Source organism: Thunnus thynnus, chromosome 8, assembly GCF_963924715.1.
Source record: "Thunnus thynnus chromosome 8, fThuThy2.1, whole genome shotgun sequence".
In the NCBI taxonomy this organism is placed as follows: domain Eukaryota; kingdom Metazoa; phylum Chordata; class Actinopteri; order Scombriformes; family Scombridae; genus Thunnus; species Thunnus thynnus.
In genome coordinates, this window is record NC_089524.1 from 6,570,332 (window position 1) to 6,582,471 (window position 12,140).

The following is a 12,140-nucleotide window of genomic DNA, read 5'->3' on the forward strand; positions in this document are numbered from 1 at the left end:
CAAATTTCAAACTACCACTCAATAACAATTATAGTTTATGTCCAGAGGTTGGCACTATAACAACCAGTTTTACATGCTGGTCAATAACTCCCTTACTGTTCATTCTGTATTCAAAAATCTTACATCCACTCATTCTTCACATCCAGCTGGATTCCTGAATCTCTCTTACAACATTCTCCTAAATTTCACTGCTAATAGTTTTTAGCTTTGACCTACGTTTTGTATGCTGTTATTAACACCCTCACAAAGCTCATTAAACCCAGTTTACACATGCACTATGTTCACTAGATTTACCACAACAAACTGTATGATCTCTGCCAAAAAGCATTTAGCTGTTAAAAACCAAGTTAAACACATACTCAGTACACATAGAGGACGTCCTCATCAGGTAGATTAGCAATTATTCAGCCTCTTGTGGGACAAGATCATATCTGTGACTGGGTCCACATATTTTGGTATCATCACTCTCTTAGTCAACCTGAGAGTCTTGTCTCGTCCTTTTCATATGCCATCAGAGATATTTGGATCAAACCAAGAGTCATTTGAGCAATATGTTCATCTTGATTGTGGTGTTAATTCCAACAAATTGAACATTTATCACTATCACTCCTTGGATTCTTGCTTGTTTTTTTGCTTCTTAGTTTGTTGCCTTTTGTTGACTTGTATCTGTTTTTTACTTTGGCACCATGTTTCTCCTCAGTGCTAGTGTCACTTCTACACCACCTGTGTCCCGTTATTCTCAAACTGATGCCAACTACATACTATTACTGTAGTGTAGTATAGTATGGACTATATATATAAATAGTCTGAACACATTCTTACAATTTACATTTTACTATAAACAAGAATTGTAGCATGTGGGCACACAGATGTCAATTAAAACAGAACTTTGAAAATGCTGCTGCTAAAATCTAACCAACAAGATTTTAACTTTTTGTTTTGCACTTCCCTTCACTACTTTTACGCATTTATATCGTGGGACATCAACAGCACAAATGAAATTAATTGTATTTTAAATACATATGGAGTACTTAATTCTATCAGTTGTCCAGCCTGAACATGCCTCATACTCAGAATCAGTGTGTCCTGTGTATTTTGGACAAAGCTGGTAAGTAATTGGCCTTCAGCTGCACCTCTGACAGCAGCTATTACAACCAGCTCCAGTAGAGGGCAGCAGCTCACACCCATGTCTTCCTTGTAGAGGCTTTGTGTTGCTGGCTGTCACTGGAGAGGCGTACAGGCGGACTATAAGAGGAGGAGGAGGGGGGAGGGGGGGGAGGTTAATTGATTGCCCAATTCAGCCGTGATGGCGAACAAGTGCCGATAGCGGGTAATTTGCAGAGGTGGAGGCAGGCAGCGCCGCTGCTATCAAGCCCTGGCACCACTCTCCCTCCAGTAGATAAAAAGGAGCTAATGCATAATTATCCTTTTGCAAATTGGATTGTTTTAACGAACTGTAGAATATAGGCCTAACCTGATGGAAAGCAATCATTGTTTTTACAGCCCTCCCTCCCTCTCACTCCCCTCCCTCCCCTCCTCTCCTCTTGCCCCTCCAACCCTCCGGTCATTCTGCATGTACCCTACACGCCTCATGCCCATCTTGGTGTAATCTCCCATACTCAATGAAGTCAGAAGACATTAGAAAAGCCATCACTATTAACGTTAGGCTTTATTTGTCCCCATGGCTCCCAGTCTATCTGTCCACTTCCTTTTCTCTGATTCTTTCACCGAACTTCCTGTCTCACCCCTCTTACATCCCTTCCTCTTCATCATTTCTCCCTACTTTTTTTTTTTATCTCATGTGTGGAACCTAAACGGCCTACAGCGGGAACACATGCATCTCTAATTAAAGATGTGGATTCAGAATCGGAGACACGGGAAAGGTGGAGTCGGAGGAAGATGGAGCGAGGAAAGCTGCTCATAGCCGTCTGCGCCTCCGATAAGAGCTGCTAATAAAGAGCAAATTGAATTACTAATGATGGGAAGCAAAGTCCTTATAGATGAGCCCGTTAAAAACCAACCTTATGACCACTCGCACATGCATGATAATACACACACACACAAAACAATGTTTCTTAATTTCCTCCTCAATGACTAGCTTTAGCTTCCTCTCTCTGTGTTAGCAGGCGGGTGTTTTTCTGAGGCGCTCGGTTATCTGCGGTTTAATTTAAAGAGGTTATAAACCTAAGTAAGCAGTTAGGGCTGTAATGAATCGAGAGGTGTGTGTATGTATATATATATCTATATGTGTGTGTGTGTGCTTGCATGTGCCCGGAGACAACCATGTAGCCCCAGATAATCTAATAAAGCAGATAAATGTCAGGAACGGACAGAACACAGAGAGAGGAAGAGTGCTGAGCTGAGCGGCTTCAGGCCTCATTTGACAGGCTTCTGGAGCGTTTTAGGTCTCTATCTCACTCCGCTTTCTTTCCGCCCTCACCATCTCTCTTCCACACTCTCTCAGTCTTTTTTTTTTTTCCTTCTCTCTTTAGCTGTCTTCACTCTACCGCTAATATCCGCTGTGACTTTTTTAAGCCGAGTATATTACCGTGAGGACACTTTCTGTATCATCCCGTTTTGTGTCTGAACTGTATTATAAAGTCAAGAGAGTTGGAAGAATTTTCTAAAAAATTAAATTTAAAGTGCCAATGTGAAGGGAAAATGAAAGATCACAGCGTGGCGAGTAATAACTCATGACATTAATGATGTTATAAAATATTTTTTGTACACAAATTGTTAAAAGCTGAAGGCAAAAGTGCACGTTTTCAGAAGACACTTGAATATGAAACAGACTTTAGATAAACTCGTAATGAGAATCATTTTACTGTCTTTACTTTGTATTCGAGTGTATAGACAGGGCTATAATTTATGTTCCCTTGATTTATTATAAATAATTTAATTGCAGGGAGAATGTTCTCATTGTTTTGACCATTATTCCTTTTGATTATAACATTTTACTCACTGATCTTTACTCATTCTTGAGATTTAAGAACATGATAGAACTTCACAACTTAAATACAGCAAACATTCAGACAACCAGAATGGATTTAAACCAATAGTTCATCAATACACACTATCAATGATTCAAAAGTTGGATGAGTATTCCTGTAGAAGCCCAGAATGTATGTTAATGTTAATGAATGGCATTAATACATGAAAGCTTGTTTATTTTGACCAAATTAGAGTAATTTGTAAGTGAAAACATCCACTTTATTGAAAATCAGCTGCATCCATTGATCAGAGTTTAACCAGGAAGTAGCTCTGCAACAGTTTTTTTGGAAATAAAAGTAACATCTGTCTTTGTTTTCATTCACATAATATAAATGGTTGAAGTCGATGATGAAGATGTTCAGATATGTGCAACTGTACATTCCTGATAGACTTTATAACATGAACAACGTAATTCAGTGTGGATAGGATTCGGATAAAATGATCGTCGCTGTGATAACTCTCTTCAGACTCATGGATGTACAGTTTTGCTCAAACAGGAACTTGTATCGTATTTCATCTTCTCACAATTACTGTACATGTATCAACACATCAGCACAGGTGTATTAATGTAAATCTGTTTTCAGTCTGAACCGAGCCTGTTTGTGCGTCGTAGTAGAAGTGACTCTTACAGTGGCAGCGCTGCCACCATTGATCTCTCAGCATCAGTTTACATGCTGCCCCCCCCACCCCCCCACCCACCCTCCCCACCAACACTCCGACACCATGGAGCCCATTACCACCACAAAAGAATCCTCCCTCCTTACCCCTTCCTCAGGGATCCTGTTACCGCGCTGAACGTGATCCCATTTATTTAACCCATAAATCATACGTGCTGCTCGGCATCGAGGCCCGGCTCTCACTGACATTCTCCATTTTCTCCAATGATATTGTATGTACACTCTGCCGTATGTACGGACACATGCAAACACAGATGGGATACGCTTGAGAAACAAGTGGCTTTAACGTGATGTGTAATAAATTTTTCCACAAGTGCACCGAGTATCAAGTTCAGCACGCAGCGGTACAACCCGTGTTATATTTGTGTTGCTATGAAATTAAGCAAATGAATGAATTTGTGTATTATATTTCTAACACAAAGGAGCAAAAGCACCTTTTAAGAAATCTGTAGGACAGAGATGTAAGCTCATTTCATCTCGTCCTTTACTAGTGATGAATATAAAACACGTTCATCACTAATTTACTGTTTTGTTTTATTCATGATGAAACTTTTTTCCTCTGGTGCCTCCTCTTTCTGTTTCTCTTCTCATTTTTTAAGATACGATTACAAAGTTGCACTTAATTGAATGATTGATTTGCATGCTTCCAATCTATCTCTGTTGTTTGCAGCTCCTCAAAGAAAGACTGCAGTGACATCCAGTGACATCCAGTTATGTCTTGATACTTGAAATGCATCAAAACACCTGCAGTCATTGTTTTTCTGTGGTAGCCTGCACACCTATGAGGGTTGATTTATGTCACTTCCTGATCAGCAACTCTCAGCTAGTTTACCTTCACCACCTCTTCAGTCTGTACGATGCGTTCAATGTGCACTACAAGTGTCAAATGATGCAGTGCTCCACGGCACTGCTTGTATATGTTGAGCTTTAGTGTCTCAATCTCCAGAGTAAATGAGATGCATGTTTGTCAGTCAATTATAGCAGAAGTTTACTGTTCATGTCCTACGTATTCCTTAAATAAAATGACTGTGACTGTGAATCTGGCCATTTACTACATGTAGTCGTTACTACTACATGCACCTTTTGACATTTGTTGTAAATAGTTTATTACAAACTGTTCAATTTCAGACTTTTAGATTTGGATTCATTGTGATAATTCAGAAAGTTGCACAGACTAATTTGTTTACATCCAACTTCTCTGTTGCACCGTTACAGTTGTGTATTTTGAGTTTTTTGGTCTTTTTGTACAACACTGGTTGTGTTTTATGTGTCTTTCAGTTGACATAAAAACACAAATCACAAAATATTGCAGCCAATGCATTTATCAAACAACATGCAGCTGCGCTCTTTTAGCCTAGTATTGCCTTTTTTGACGTTTGTTTATTTTTGTTTGTTTATTTGCATTACTCTCTCTGGTTCACTTCTCCTTCACACCGCTGCCTGTTGTCCTGATCCTTCCTCTCACTGACTCACTCTTCCACATTTACACACACAGGCAGCTTATAGAGGACATTAACTCACTGTTTGTTTGTTTGTTTGTTTGTTTGTTTGTTTGGACCTCCATGCACACAGTTGGTGTTGCTATACTGGAAGCGTTACACTATATCTCATGCATACATATGTACGCTGATCTTTCTCCGAACTTTTTATTGGTCAAATGATTTTAATAGATGTTTGTGTGTGTGTGTGAGTGTGTGTGTGTGTGTGTGTTGGTGTATATGATTCTCCCATCAGCTGCTTTTCTACATACCGTTCTCTAAATGCCATTCCCCAGTGCTCCCATAGTATTATCAGTTGGACGACACACACACATTTGCACCGTGTAGACCTTAACCTAGCGCTCATACACACACACACACACACACACACAGGCATTCTGCTCATTCCTCTCCACTTTCTCAGGCTCTCTGTGTCAAACAGGTGGACCTCTGTCTCTGTCCCTCTCTGTCTGCAGCTTTATGTTTCTTCCTTTCTCTTTATATCTGCCACCAGTCGCGCACACATGCCGTACGAGACATGTGCGCCCACACACATGCAAACAGAGTTGTTGCATCGCCGTAACGATTTAAGCTGCTTTCGCCGTCGCAGACACAGAGACGGAGCGTAAACAAAAGATAACATCTACTTTAGAGTTATGTTTGTGTCTATATATATATAAGCAGTACGGCTATTTGGTTGCAGGAATGATTCAGTTTCTCATGTAAGACGGTGTCTTGTGCAGGTCGGGACTCAGTATAGCTCCGTGTCGCGGTGCATGGTAACATTTGGCATTTTGATTAACCTCTCAGGACCCAGGGAGTCATGCATGCCAGTGATCAGACCCCCTGTACCTACAGTACGTCCACATTAGTAACTCCTCCCCATCTGTGTTGTAAGAGCCCTCCTCCTTCCCCAGACTCTCATCAAACTGTCAACTGGCCATAATTAAAGTTCTGCCTCATTTAGAGTTCAACATGCAGATGGACCTCGCTGGCCTTCATGGAGGACACACACAGAGTAGTCAACACTTTTAAATTAATGCGCCGCTAAAGCTGGTCGAATGACTGGATAACTTCTTTTGAGAAAAAAATAAACATGTGCAACAAGTTTTATGTATGTATATATTCTGAGATGTTCCTTAAGTCTTTTATTGATAACACTGGATCGTATATTTGCATGAGCTTAGAGGGCTGTCATGAGGGGGTGTTTTTATCCTGTGGATCTGTAAGGGAGGGGGGGTGGAGGGGAGAGTTTAGAGGCATGTGTTGAAATGTGTAATCAATACTATTGAGTCCTGAAACTTTAGCCAGAGATTACTGTGACTCCTTCCCAGTTAAGGAGGTAAATGTTTTCTTGGTATCCAGAGGAGTGGCACATGTGCCAGGCTGTCCGAATAAATCAGACACCTATCAGGACGCAGGCAGAGCCGTACTAATTATTTGAGAACACATGGCAGACGATGCCGGTGTCATTTATTGGTAAACGGCTTGGCAGGGGAAAAGGGTTGTCGCGGTGTTTAGCTATAGGAGTATGAACGTGAACTATGGTGTAACTTTCCAGTATTTGAAAAGGCTCTTGCTAATTCTTCGTGCTGTTGTCTTGAGTCAGTGATGGTGATTTTTTTCTCTGTTAAAGCAGTGATTTCAGTGTTTTTTAAATTGATATTACTGCTGTCTATTGTACAATGCATGTTGTAGAGTATTTTTCTTACTTTCTGGTGGGGCTGCGTACTGTTTGAAAAATGTCAATCAGTGTTTCCCCTAGACTTTTTTTCAGGCCCGGTGGTACGCACCGAAAAAACCCATAAGAGATGAAGCACTCACATCACGTCAAGAGTTTCCCAGGCAACAACACAGAGGTTGACTCACGTTTCAGAACAGTGCCGCACAGAGGCTCTTAAACACAAATGATTATTGATTTACAAATGAATGGATATTTGGCATTATTTTTGGCATTAAATAAAAGATTTTTTGGCCCGGCGGGGCCTCTTGTTGGCCCGGTGGTCCACTGGGCCTGTACAATTATAGAGGAAACACTGTCAATACTGTACTTGGTTTGATATCTGAGGTTTGGTACTTATACCAAAATCAAAAATCAAGTGTGTTAAGTGCACGTATGGAACATTTTTGTATGTGCATTTTAGAGTATAGCAGAGACTTCAATGTGTTCCATTAATGTGTCGATTACTGCTGTATAAGTATAGATTGGTTTGAAGTCTGTACTTCACAATGGTAACTTTGTTTATGCATTGTGAAAAATTGATTTGCCTACAATACTGACGTTAATGGAAAGTATTGCTGCAACAGTTGTTTATTTGAACGTCAGAAAATTAACCGGCATTGTTTTTAGTTATTTTCAAGTAAAAATGATAAAATTATCTGGTTCCAACTTCTTAAATGTGATCATTTTCTAGTTTTTTTAGTCTTCTATGATGATAAATACATTTGAGTTGTGGACTGTTTGAGGATGTCATCATGAACTTTGGGAAACAATGATTGACATTTTTCACCATTTTCTGCCATTTTCTAGACCAGACAACTAATCAATTAATCAAGAAAATAATAGAGAAATTAATCAATAATAAAAAATAAATGTTAGTTGCAGCCCTAATGTAAACTAATTCTTTGAACTTAAAGGTATACTATGCAAAAAACAATATATAGACTCATACAAATATAAAAATAACATTTAATTTATCTGATTCACAGCTTTGTTCTCACCAGCGCCCTCTTCATTCACTCTCTAGCTCGCTCGACCACTGCTGCTCTCTCTCTCTCTCTCTCTCTCACTCGCTCGGTGAACCAGGGAGGAGGGGCCAACTTTGAATGCGTGTGTGTGTGTGTGTGTGTGTTTACAAACACTAACCGACCAATCCAGCGTAGTATACCTATAAAAACACATTCTGAACTCTGAACACTACAGCCTGCTTTACAGAATAGTCAACAGAAATGTAAAATATTCATGATATGTAACACCTGCTAAAACCTTCAAAATCACTGCTACAGTCCTTAAACTGTCACCTCAGTAAAATATTTTAAAAATTGGGTAAACTCAACACACACACAGCAAAATCTAACCTCAGTTTAGTTCAAGCTGTTTCCGTTTACTAATCGGTGTGTGACATTATATCCAGAGGGCTTTGGGTCTTGTGTCGCATTAAGCTTGTCTGTTTTGGTAAAAGGGAGGAGAAAGTTTGGGGGGCTGCTATGAGCTTCTCCATAAATCTTCACCTTTTGTCAGTTGGAGAGCGTGCCGGTATAGTTGCCCTGCTGTACCCCCGACCCTATGACAGTAACCCTATCCTCCCCAGCTCTCCTCCATATGTCTGCACACACCAATGTGTTACCATAATAATCATTGGGGGTTTGCCGTTTACGTGGGAAGATGAGCAAAGAGTCTGAGGAGCGCCCGGCATGTTAATTATGTCCCACACACACACGGTCCTGGACACATGGTAGAGCGGGGACTGCATGTCTGCGGGGGGTCACTGGTTGGTCATTCAGGCTTGGGCAGGGTTATCTGGGCACTGGGCATGGCTGTTGACATGGGGGAAGTTTATCACTTCAGTCCTTGTTGGGGATATCTAGGAAGTTTATAAATTACTATACTGTACTATTTAATCTCGTAATGCAGTCTTTATTTTAAGGGGTCAACTCAGGTATCTCTATATTAGCTTTGCAGAGCCAAAGTTGAACTGTGGATTAATCTAAAACAATGGTTGAGCCCAGTTCTTTGGGTCCAGATTGCTACGTATACTTTTTGGCACAAAATGACATTGTAGCTGTCTAATCAGGGACGATTTTAGTCTAGGACTAGGCAACAACATAGAAAAACATTATCATAAAGCCAATTATTATTTGTCATAAGTCTGTTGGTGAAACAGACTTGGCAGTAACATTTTCCTTGTTATCAACTGTGGGGGGTTTTCCATCATATTGGAGAGCAAAGAGGCCGTAGGATGGAATATTTTTCAACTTTGAACACTCAAAGGAGCCCTTCGAAAGACAAGGTGCCCAATGTGCACAAGCAACATGCAAGATGATTGAAAACTGATTAACGAAATGATTAAACTAAATGCTCCTCTCATTGTAGGCTTCAAACATCACAATCTTTGGGCCAAATACCTCATTAACAGTAATGTACTAATTGCTCGCAAAAGGTATTTGCATGTAAGAGTTTTTTGAAACTTGTTGTTGCTGCACAATTCTTTCAAAAAGAAAAGCCTAAACTTCTAACAGAAGCTTCACAGCTCAGTTCAGAAATTTGTATAAATAAATTGTAATGCAGCCTTTAAGGTCAGGACAACACAATAGATCCAAATCCCAGACACAATAGTCTTATGGCTATATAAGGCTTTTATAGGCTTTTATAGGCTATTCTTAGAGTACGATATTATAGAAAAGAAGTATTGTTTTGGTATCATATTTGTTCCCGAAACCTGAGTATCATATTGGCTCTAGTGTCAAAACTGTTCAAATAATGCCCAGCTCTACTTCCACTACAGACAGAACATCTTTAGTATGGTTACGTACGTGCTGTTTGCTCTGTCGACCAAATTTGGGGCTCAGCGCTCTAAAGGGGTCGAGACCTTCAGGCTCAAGACTCGTGTTGTTGTACCATCACTACAGAGGTCACACTGACCACACACGTACACACACACAGTGCTCAGGCTTTTTTTCAGTACTTTACCTTCTTTAATCCTTCTTTCTGGTTTTCACTCTGCAGTCACATTCTGTAATTGGTCACCCACACCCTCACTCTATTTCTCTACTTCCTCCCTGTCCACAGGGATTAAACGTATTCCCCTAATTGATGGCTTGGCTGCAAGTCTCAGTAGGCTGCCTGAGCCAAGTGGAAGCCAAGACTCATATCCCTGTAATGTTAGTGAATTTTGTATCGTCATGTGAACTGATCATCCCTTCTAGCTCAGGTTTTATGACTGTAAGCTTTTATCTTTTTTATCTCTGTCTTTCTGTCTGTCTCTATCTCGACTGAGATCCCCGAGGCCCTCCCCATCCCGTCTACTCCACCTGGCGCTCCATCCAAACCCTAAAGCCAGGCTTCAGGTCGAGGCCCACAGGCTGCAGGGGGAAACCTGACTCCTTATCTTCTTGACGTTTTTTTTTTTTCAGCCTTTCCAACTTTCCATTTCAGTCATACCGGCCTAGACACCCGAACCCTTCAAGTCTATTCTGGTCTTGTTGAGTTATTCAGTGACCCCCTACTATCTCCCCCAATGGTTCCTACAACTCCTTTCCCACCCATCTAAGTGCCTCCTTGCTTCCCTCGTTCATCCCTTTCCTCCTCCCTCTTTGACCACTTGCGTCTTTGTCCCTCCCAGGGGGTAAGTTAAGTTTTGATCAGTCTCTCAGGGTCTCCTGGGTATTTTGACTGGTTCTCCAGCTATGATTGGCATGCAAAACTGTGAGCTCAGTGCCCCAACTTTCTCTTATGTCCCTGACCTCCCTGCTCTCGGAGCTGGGGGATAGACTCCTTAAATCCACCATAACCTCCCTACAGGTGTTCCCCAGATCTAATCATTAGGAGTATCTTTGTTGACGTTGGGAACAAATGTGGAGCAGATTCCTCAGCAGAGACATGATGGACAGGTGTTAACTGAATGATTAATTGGTCCTGTCACCCTCTTACTGTGTGTCTTTAAATGATTATTCTGGTTTATTACAACTTATTTTTGTAGTTTGTAGCCAGAAACATTTAAATAGGGTTTTACTGCAATGCACATACAAAGAAATTCTATTTTAACAGTATAAACATAATTCAGTTAACATATGTATAATTGACATTATATTAAGACACTCATACAGGGTCACTGCAGTATTATTTCTGTCTTTGATCAAATACTATATGCTAATGTAAACCTTCTGAGAGTGAGAAGACACAGCAGGTAGATCAACAACTTTAGCGTGTTAGCATGCAAACGTTTGCTAATTACCACTAAACACAAAGTACAGATGAGGCTGGCATGTCATTAGTTTTGCAAGAATTTGGTCATAAACCAAAGTATCGTTTGACGAAAGGTCGGGGAAAGTTATCAAGATTCGTCCTCTGAGGAACACGAGCATGTGAACCAAATTTCACAGCAATCCATCTAATAGTTGTCAAGATATTTCAATTAAAGAAAAATGTCAGCCTGATGGTGGTGCTAGAGGAACAGTCTATCACCATGACAGCAGGATATATTGTGTGGGCACCGTGGATATCTGTATCATCCAGTAGATGTTGTAATATTTGACAGCACAAGTGAAAACTGCTGGCGGCACTCGAAGAAAAGTCAACAAAGTCACTAGAATTTATCTTCAAGGGACCATGACTATGTGTAGCAAATTTCATGGCAATCCCTGTTAATAGTTGGTGAGATATTTCCCTCTGAACCAGTTGTCAACCTCATGGTGGCGCTAGAGGAAATGTCAGGGGATCACAAGTCATTTGGATTCATCCTCTGGGGAGCCTGAACGTCTGTACAAAAATTCATGGCAAGCCATCCAATAGTTGTTGAAATCTTTCGCTGTGGACCGACCAACACTGCATAGATTCATGCTGCTTGCACCTGCAGGTTAACCAAATATATATTTTGTTATGAGGAAAAAACACTAACAGATTTGCGTTGCTACATCTCAGCAATATGGTGAGTACAGTATATAATGGAAATGACGGCCAAAAGTAAGATCCACGTTGTAATAAACCAGAATTAACCTTTAGTTTTCCTTTTCTTTCTCTTTTTCATTCATCTGTTTCTCTCTCTCCCTCGATCTCACTTAACTCCCTCCTCCCATTACCACACCACACGTAACCCTCCCACCTCCCCTCCTCCGCGGGGCCTCAGTTGTGTTTTGGTATTTAATAATGGATGATTGTTTGTGTTTGTCAGGGCAGCACGCTCTTGTTAAAGGGCTTTAAGATAACTGCTAATTCCAGTAGGGCTGTATTGATTAGCTGCGCTGGGTGAGGATTGTTTTATAGCCCGAGAAGAAC

The 12,140-nt window shown here is 40.7% G+C and overlaps 1 protein-coding gene across 1 annotated transcript in view; it reads left to right on the forward strand.

The window, feature by feature from the left end:
• zc3h3 (zinc finger CCCH-type containing 3) overlaps positions 1 to 12,140 on the forward strand; it is a 67,635-nt gene that overhangs the window by 4,325 nt on the left and 51,170 nt on the right. The window lies entirely within an intron of this gene.